This window comes from Eubalaena glacialis, chromosome 14 (genome assembly GCF_028564815.1).
Source record: "Eubalaena glacialis isolate mEubGla1 chromosome 14, mEubGla1.1.hap2.+ XY, whole genome shotgun sequence".
Taxonomy (NCBI): domain Eukaryota; kingdom Metazoa; phylum Chordata; class Mammalia; order Artiodactyla; family Balaenidae; genus Eubalaena; species Eubalaena glacialis.
In genome coordinates, this window is record NC_083729.1 from 40,158,127 (window position 1) to 40,168,239 (window position 10,113).

The following is a 10,113-nucleotide window of genomic DNA, read 5'->3' on the forward strand; positions in this document are numbered from 1 at the left end:
CCCAGACTAGGGATCGAACCCGTGTCCCCTGCATTGGCAGGCAGATTCTTAACCACTGCACCACCAGGGAAGTCCCAAAAGTATAATTTTCAAAAAGTTAAAAACATGAGTCTCATGCAAATAAAAAAATGAGCACATGTCAAAATTTAACTCTTTATGAGGCAACCAACAAGGTAGTAAATCTAGTTCCAAGAGAATTGGAGAGAGTGAGGTCTTTACAGTGGCAAAAAAGAAAGAATATTTACAAAAGTTTGCTAACTTAGGTACAAAACTGATTTTTATCCTACATTAGCCCAGCATAACCCTAAAAGGAAAGATAGTAATAATCCCTTTTTCCTATTTCCAAGTTTTGGAACATTTTTCTTAACACAGCTTTGGTCGCCTAAAGGTTTTATATATTTCAAAATTCTACTGGCCCACCTCCAAACTTTGGAACTGTTGGCTCTGGGTAATCTTTTTTTTTTTTTTTTTAACATAATTGGTAATTCAAGAAAAATTAAATTCTTTACAAGAGGTATTTTCCACTCATTCAACATGAAAATAACTGTACTGTATCCCACCTTCTCATAACTTTGATAACCTGCTTCTTGGGATAGAGAGATAGTAATGAGGAAATGAACTCTGCTTTTAACAGCTGAGTGTTTTCAAGAAGCTGCTTTCTAGTCTTCATCTTGAGCTGAAATCTCCAGCCCGACTTTATCCTTCTCAGCTCATGCTGGCTTGGACCCCAGTTTAAGGGATTTACTGGCAAAATTCTAGAGAACTGGGATCCCAGAGGCTGGGGATGGGATAAGATTTGGGGAGTTAGTGGGGAAAAGGGTCCAGAAAGGAAGGTGGGATTTGGGGCATTGTAATTCTGCAGAGGTCCAGGCTAAAAGTCCAAGACTGCTTAATCAAGATCCTTAAGAGGGCAGGGGAAACTTTTTACTGAACCAGAAGCATGGAGCTTTCAAAGCAACCAACTAGGCTTAGGGAATTTAAAAGTAAAGCATTTCATTTAAGGATCTTGTCCTTCCTAGATAACTGAGGCTAGGGAGTAAAAAGTCATAGTAGCCCTTCCTCTGCCTTCAAGATTTTATGGATCCAAGTGGGTGGTACTAATGGTGTAGCCTCCTGGATCAATATTTTATCCTTCTCAGATGGCACAGGTGCAGGTACCTGGGGCCTTCTGAAGATAATGCTTCCATCCATAAGAGTGGCTCACAGTGGGATTTCAGACACTACATCAGGCCAGTGGTACTGATATTACTGGATAGGACAGCGAATAGCCTACCACTATTTTTACGCTGTCCGATATTTCAGCCGCTCACCACGTGTCTACTGAGCACTTGAAATGCGGCTAGTCCAAAATGAGTTGTGCCCTACATGTAAAATACACATCAGATTTTAAAGACTTACTGAGAAAAAAAGCATGTTAAATATCTCATCAATTTTTTTATATTGATCACATGTTGAAATGATATTTTAGATATATTGAGTTTAAAATGTTATTAAGAATAAATTCCCTTGTTTCTTTTTACTTTTTAAGAAGTGTCTACCAGAACATTTAAAAATATACCTGTGGCTTGTATCACATTTCTACTGGACAGTGCTGACCTACTCTGTCATTTGCCTTCCCACACAATTCCAGAGAGGCGGCAACTCCCTAGGCTGTCATCACTCCCACCTCTCTTGACAGGAGTTGGCTTTTTAATTGCAACTCCTTTCTTCTGGTGCTCATTCATAGAATAGATGTCTCTTGTCCCCAGGTAGTAGTTACTCTATTCATGCTCCCTGAAATCAGTGAAGCAGGGCCACCGTACAGGACTGGGGAATTAGGAGACTTGCAATTTAGTCCCAGTGTTGCCACTGATGGGTAGCAGAGTATGCCACCCCGAAATATGCTACTTTGGCATAAAGATTGTTTGAGCTCAAGGCAATTGAGAAGAAGCAGATACAAGAAAAACTCTGCCCTCCCACTATTTGCCTAAAACCAGGACATAAATTTGTAGAGATGTCCTCCTCCCTTCTCTACTAAGAAGAATGGAAGTTAATCATGGGGGATGACTCTAGACCTTTATCATCCCAGAGGTGGCACCAGAGGAACTGACATAATAAATTTTACTAACTAGCCCTTATCTTCTATTAGTTCCCACATATATTTACCTTCCCCAAATTTGCCATGCCTAGAAATTCAAAAAGTCTTTTTTTCTCTGTCTTGTCACTCCTCTATAAATTTATTATTCTTTGGTTAAGATGCAACATAAGCCCAGTTCTAACCACCCCTTTGAGTCACTCATCACTGAGGTTTCTCTCGAGTGATGTGTTAATAAACTGCTCATTTCCTCGTGTGAATCTATCTTTTGTCAGTCTAATTTACAAGGCCACAGCCAGTGAACCTACTAAGATGGGTAGAGGAAGAGGGGAATATTTCCTCCCTGACATCACTGACTTCCTGTGGGACCAGGGCAACTCCCTTAACCTCCCCGGACCCTCCCTTCCTCACTTTCTGAATGACACAGCCTGAGTGAGATCAACACAAAAGTCCCTTCCAGCTCTATCTGCTTGAGGATGTAGGAAGATAAAGGGGCTTTTATTATATTGTTATTGTTATTTGGTGACCTTGTAGCTTTTGTTTAGAAAAGCAACCACAGCAGGTGCACCAGGCCTGACCCTCTCACCCTGGTCCAGAATTGTGACTTCTAACCTTGCTGCATTTCATCCAGGAGAAGTATTGATAGTTCCTGCCACCATGTCTTTGTCTACATTATTCCTTCTCTATCAACATTAATTCACCCAGCTTATATTGAGTGCCTAATATGTGCCAGGTACTGGGATACAAAGATGAGGACACCCGGGTCTGCTTGAGCACATCTTTCCGTGGGATATGACCCATGCATCCACAGACAACTGTAATCCAAAGTGGATAATTTAGTGAGTGATCTGCGCTTGGGTAATAGGGCAGAGAAACCAAGCATGGGCTCGGGGGTGGGAAAGTTTCCTGGAGGAAGGACAGCCTGCGCTGGGTCTTGTGGGGTAGGTGGGAATCAGCCAGCTGAAGAGATGTGGGAGAAAGAAGGCATTCCAGGCGGTGGCAACAGCTTGAGCAAACACAGAGAAGCAAGGCGCAGCTTGGCGTGGGATGGAATTACAAATCGGCTAGTCGTTGGAGCTTAAAACTCAGTAGTGGGAGAGGAAGCTGGAGAGGTGGGTGGGAGGCTGCACCCCAGGGCAGCACTAAGAATTCCTTAGGGCATCTAGGTCCCTTTCCTGTTCATTTTCCTGGCTTCCTCCCTTCCGTTTTCCTGGTTTAGTAAAGGTGCTAATTCCTCTTTGGAGCCTCTTTTGGACTCCAGCTTCTGTCCTCTTGCCAAATCCCACCCATACCCCCCTAATGTCATCAGGGGTGATTGACCTATAGGTTCTGGAATGCTGGCCGCTTCCAAAATGAGCCAGGAAATGAGTTCTGAGCGGCTGGGAACAGCCCCTGCTTTGAGATTTGGAGCAGGGAGCATCCGTGCTGTTTTGGTAACTCCATTCATTGTTGCTTCCTTTGGACTTGTAAGTTATTCTAGCAAACCCCAGCTGCTCTGCAGTGAAATGTTCCAAATAATTAGTATTTTTGCAGGAATTACCTTTTTAAAATATACGTGCCTTTAAAAGATTGGTTACTGTGCATGTGTTTTTGACTGCCTTATGTAGCCCATTTTCTCCCCCAGTAGGACCCATGTATAATTTTAGGTAAAAGTAGAAAGGAAATTATGATTCGATAATCATAGTCTAGTTTTAGCAATACACCTCCTTCAGAGAATCTCAACCTCTCTGAAGCACTCCTGGGCGCAAAGAGCTCAGACATTGAATTCTGGCAGGATTTGGGCAGGATCCTCACAGGATCTGGCAGGTGACTGTCTCAGGCCTGATACATGTTCCACTGCTTGGAAAAGTGGAGCTGTGGACAGATCTGCTGATGTTGAAAGTGTAAGACAGGTGGGGTGCAACTAGCATAATCACTCAGACATTATTAGTCCATGATTATTCCATTTTCTGTAGCAATTCACCTCCCTTCTGTTTCCTCTCACCTGAGATACTGCTGTGCCGGCTGCCAAGGCCTCAATATGTCCAGAAACCACAAAACCATCAATATTCACAGAAACAGGTTGGTGGTCCCCACCTCCCTCGGTGGTTTCCCATGATGGCAAAGGAAATGACCTGACAATAATTCTCAATGACCATAGATTGACCTTCAGTTTCCTTGTTATATTATCATTATTATTTCCTTTGCTCAAGAGAAGGGAAAAGGGCCTATTACGTACAGTGAGTCCTCAGTATTTGTGGGTTCCACATCCATGGAGTCAACCAACTGGGGACCAAAAATATTCAAGGAAAAAAAATTCCGGAAAGCTCCAAAAAGCAAAACTTGAATTTGCTGTGTGCCAGCAACTATTCACATAACATTTATATTGTATTAGGTATTATAAGTAATCAAGAGATGATTTAAAGTATAAGGGAGGATCTGGGTTAAGTCCTATAGGGGAGGAAAATAACTTTTTCTCTACCCTCCTAGGTTCTGTAGCTAAAGCCCTGGAAATCAAACTGACAAAAGACAATTTAACAAGAGAAAAACAGAGTTTAGTAATGCATGCAGCATGAATATACATGGGAGAAACTCAGTGATGAGTAACTCAAAGGGATGGTTAGAACTTGGTTAGAACTTGGATTTCCCTGGCGGTCCAGTGGTTAGGACTCAGCGCTTTCACTGCTAGGGCCTGGGTTCAATCCCTGGTCAGGGAACTAAGATCCTACAAGCTACATGGCAGGACCAAAAAGAAAGGAAAAAACAAAAAAGAACTTGGAGCTTATTTGGCATCTTAACAAAGAATAACAAATCTGTAGAGAAGGGATAAGACAAAAGAAAAGGAGTTTAGGCTTTTCGGGGTGGCAAACTGTGGGAAGGTAAATATATCAGAGGAAACAAACAGAAGACGAGTGTATTTTATTTAGTAAGGTTTGGTTTCGTAGATTCCTCTTGATGCCATGTCTGGCCTGAGTCTAAAGTTGTCTCTGGTGATTGAGTCCAATATTTGTCCTCCTCTTCCTGGCATGGAAGAGGGAGACAACTTTACAAATGAAAATTAATACCCTGCTTTTAGCCAGGTGGGGGAGGGCAGATAGCTTTTTTCCTGCATCTGCTGCTTTGTAATTGCCTTCAGCACAAAATGATCCTTATGCCAAAGTGGCATGTTTTGGGTGGCGTATTCTGGTCCCCTTCATTGCTGACTCCACCAGTTAAGTGACCTTCATCAGTTTACCCAGCCTCTCAAAGCCTCAGAGAGGCTTATAAAATGTGTTCAATAAGAGTATTTTCTTCTTCACAGAGCTGTGATGAGGATTAAATGGAATATAGCACATAAACTCTTTTTTTAATGTGGAAGTATTTATTTTAAGTAGTCCTAATTGAAGGTTCTTATTTTGGGAGAACAGCAAGGCATTTTATTATTCACTTTTTCCATTCTTTTTTTTTTCTTTTTTTATGAAGTATACAGCAAAGTATTCAGTTATGTATGTGTGTGTGTGTGTGTGTGTGTGTGTGTGTGTGTGTATATTCTTTTTCAGATTCTTTTCCATTATAGCTTATCACAAGAACACTCTTTCCATTCTTTAAAGGCTTCCACTGGTTTTGGCAAATTCACATTTTTTTTTTTTGGCTGCACTGCTTGGCTTGGAGGACCTTAGTTCCCTGATGAGGGACTGAACCCTGGGCCCTCAGCTGTGAAAGTGCGGAGTCCTAACCACTGGACCGCCAGGGAATTCCCAGCAAATTCCCATTATCCTCATGACTAAGTTTCAGAGTAATTCCAGGTGTGTCAGCAGATTCATCATCAATCCACTTTGTATCTTTCTGTATTATTGAAGCAAATAGCACTCTGCAACTTGCATAAACAGATAGGGCAAAGGTTGAGGAGGCTCTGGCCAGCTTCTTCCAAGTGGTTGGAGCCTTGCATTAAGCAGGTCAAAGTCCAAATATGTGTCCAGTCTCATGGGTTAAAGTCTTATAGGACTGAAGCAACAAAATGCCACTTCAGAAGCGTAATAGTTATCAAAAACCGAAAAGCCACTTGGAAGATATTTTCTGCAGCGCTTCTTCACTTTGCCTTCACAGAGTGAGATATAAAATCACTGCCATACCTGGCAAAGCGGAATATCCCCACGCCATCTGTCAAAGAGGCCTGTCCAGGGGCTTCCCTGGTGGCACAGTGGTTAAGAATCCACCTGCCAAGGCAGGAGACACTAGTTCGAGCCCTGGTCTGGGAAGATCCCACATGCTGCAAAGCAGCTGGGCCTGCGAGCCACAACTACTGAGCCCGCGCACCACAACTACTGAAGCCCACGTACCTAGAGTCCATGCTTCACAACAAGAGAAGCCACCTCAATGAGAAACCCGCGCACCGCAACGAAGAGTAGCCCCCGCTGGCCACAACTAGAGAAAGCCCGTGCGCAGCAACAAAGACCCAGCACAGCCAAAAATAAAATAAAATAAATACATTTAAAAGAAAAAAAAGCAGCCTGTCCAAAGACAAAATTCCAGGAGTCTCTTGGGTAAAGATCAATCATTGTTACCTCCACAGCACAGAAGGCATCTTCAGGTCCCTTCACTTTTAAGAACTTCAGGATGTGTCCTGCATGACTTTTAGGTTTTGTGTGTTCTTATTGACTCTAAAGGAACACCTCATTGCAGAGATAGGAACTGGTTCTAGGAGCTTTACTGTCAAGCCATAGAAAAATGCTTTACAGTAGCCCTTGAGCCATTTAATATAGTCTTCACTGCTAATTCTGGTGTTTCCTAGAGATCCAATGTACTGTATATAAATAAATACTGCATTTCTCAGGAGATGGTATCTTTCTGTAAGGGTCATTGGAAAAACTCTTCAAAGTCTTGGGGAGCCTCAGGATGGGAGGTGATCCAATCTGATTGCAAATGCAAAGTAATGGGTCCAAAGAGATCATTGTCTGGCTGGAAGTCTTCTTGCATCAAATGCTGTTACACCAGCATCTAACTTCTACTACTGTGACACAAGTGCTGGGTTCTTTGAGATGAGAGCTGTTTTTAGTGTCTGTTCAGAGTGCTGTACTTTTTGCATCTTTAGGGAGGAAGGCTCCCACTGAAGTTTTTACCTTTCAAGGACAGGCATGTCTGGGCCTGGTTGGAAAACAATTGTGTGGGGTGTCTTCACCTCTCACCCTCGGCATCAACCACAGCCTGTCTCCCGTGGCAGCCCCCAAGCCCGTGCACATAAACTCTTAGAACAGAGCCTAACATAGTTTGTTATTCTGAGGGGAAGGATGGTGCAGAAGGTAAGAGCATGGACTTTGGAGACATGTTGCCTGGCCTTGAATCTCAGCTCTGTCACTGTGTGATCTTGGGTATATTACTTAACCTCTGTGGTCCTCAGTTTCTTCACCTATAAAATAGAAAGTATACTTCATAGGGTGTTAAGTTATTTTTAAAAATGAATGTACGTAAAGCACTTCAAACAGGACCAGGAGTACAGGACACTTTGTGTAAGTTTTAGCCACTCGCATTATCCTGGGCTCAGGGAAGGGAAAGTAAGCCAGCAGCGGTGGCAGGTTGACAGATCTTCTCTGGCTGAAATCAGTGGATGGGATGAAGCCCCCTGCTGTGAGTCAGGATCCCTAAATGTATTCCCACCCACTGTGCAGGATGACCTTGAGCCGTCCCTCTATATCCCTGGCCTCGTTTCCCCTTCTGTAAAGTGTGACGGCTGGATGTGGAGGTCTCAGAGGTGCGGCCCTCACATTCAACGAGTGGGACAGAAGCAGAGGCATGGACTAAAATGACAAAGCAGACATCCAGGGTGATCTTTTGGAGCACCTGAAGGTGGACAAGTGAGCAGGAATACTGCTGGCCTGGGGGCAGCCACCCATGCACACTGCAGGGGAAGGTTGGGTGCTCAGGTGAGGGACCTAATTTCTGCTTGGATTGGAAGAAATGAGAAGCCCCATCACCTCCCCACCCCAAACTCCTTGCCAGCATGCAGCAGTGTGGCACCGACCACTCCTTCTTGATCTAACACTCTAGTTTACTGCAGAAGTGTAAAATATTCATGCTGAGAAAGGCCTGGGAAGCTTCAGGGAATGCTTCCCAGGGGTTTGTCTGTGCCAGGGGCTAGAATTCAGGGAGAAAATGAACTGCCTCTCCCTCCTGGGGAGCAATGCTGGGAGGAGCAGGACATGGCTCTCGAGAGGACATGGTGCCTCGAGAGGGCTGTGAGCGGTGGTTCCCCAAAGGAGGGGCTTGGGGAAACCCGACTGAGGGTCACAGAGAGGGGCTGTGGCCCCTGGGAGAAGGGTCTTCTGAGCCCACATATCCTGGAGGATCCAGGAGATGAGAGGGAGGGCTCGGCTGCCTCTGCAGGGATTAACCTGCCAGCTGAACGAGGAGGAGGCGAGGATTAAGGGTCAGGGGTCACCAGCTTTCTTTGCTGGTGACCCCCTTGGGGAAGGGTCTTGGGCCAGGCCTTCCTAGGATCAACCCTGTGGAATGGAATCCAGTTCATGACTTTTACAACATGCCAAGGACAGGGCCAGGTGCTGGATATAAAACTCAAACTAAAATGCAGCCCCTGCCCTTTCCTCCATTGAAAACATGGACACAGACAGACTATCGAAATACAGATTAGCTCAGTGGTGAAAAACAACAAACCACACCAAACTAAAACGTCCAGCTAGGGAGGAACATCCATATGGAGGAACACCAAGCAACTGTTGGAAAATGAGGCACTACCTCATTTACTCATCTGCAGAGATGTACAAGGACCATGAAGTGGAAAAAGTATTGGACACAACAGTTTGTAGAGCAGAGTCCCATCATGTAAAACAAAAAAAAATATGCATGTGGTGTGTGTGTGTGCGCGCACATGCACATACTTGCCTATGCATACAATATTTCTTGGAAAAATACTCAAGAAAATTAAAATGTCTATCTCTGGGATGGCATTAGGCTGGTGAGGGAAGAGGAGAAGTATTACTTCTCACTTGTACCCTTTTTCATTGCTTGGATATTTTAATTATATACATATTATCTTAGTCTGTTTGAGCTGCTATAAGAGAACACCCTAGACTGGATGGCTTATAAACAACAGAAATTTATTTCCCATCATTCTGGAGGCTGGGAAGTCCAAGATGAAGGCACCAGCAGATTTGGCGTCTGGTGAAAGCCTGCTTCCTGTTTCATAAATGACTGTCTTCTCGGTGTGCCTTCACATGGCAGAAGGGGGAAGGCAGCCCCCTGTGATCTCTTTTATTAAGGGCACTAATCCCATTCATGAAGGCTCCACCCTCATGACATAATTACCTCCTAAAGACCCCACCTCCTAATGCCATCACACTGGAGGTTAGGATTTCTACATGGGAATTTTGAGGGGACACATTCAGTCTATAACACATGTATTACTTTAATAATTTAAAAATAGTTTAAAAAGTTAAAGGAATGTAAATACAATCACAGAAATGTACAGAGAGCACATTTTGGGGGTGCAGAAGTGGGATGTAGAGGAAGTACGAAGCTTTAGAAGAATTTTTCTCTGAAATTGAAGGGGTTGGGTGAGAGCTTAAGGTGAAGAAGTTTTGTGGGGTTTTTCTATGATGTTGAAGAGGTTGGGCAGGCAATGAAGTTTTAAGAAGTCAGGGGAGGGGAGATGGAATAGGTAACCAACCCCATCAAGTAAAAGAATTCTTGAAGGCCCCTAAAGCCACAACTGAATGAGAGCAGCAGATATTTGTAGAAGCATCAATATGCTGGGTTACAGTTAGAGTCATAGGTAAGGACCTGGAATGCTAGGGCTTTTCCCTTTAATCCTTACAACAGCCCTTAGGGATAGGTAGCACTTTTTTTTTTTTTAACAGATGAGGAAACTGAGGCACAGATAAGTAATTTGCTGGTGGGTGGTAAAACTGAGTACCCCACTCAAATATGCCTTCAAAACACGTGCTTTTCCCAAAAAGCTCTACAGAGATGCATTGGAACCCTTCCTCTGCCCATGTACATGCACAAATCCCCAATAAACAGTTACCTAGCCTCTGCTTCACCACCAGCACTACATGTTGAGGCAGAAG

At 43.9% G+C, this 10,113-nt stretch overlaps 1 pseudogene; it reads right to left on the minus strand.

Moving 5' to 3' along the window:
• Positions 1-5,603: 5,603 nt before the first annotated feature.
• Positions 5,604-7,118, minus strand: LOC133104967 (archaemetzincin-2-like; annotated as a pseudogene).
• Between the last annotated feature and the right edge of the window lie 2,995 nt (positions 7,119-10,113).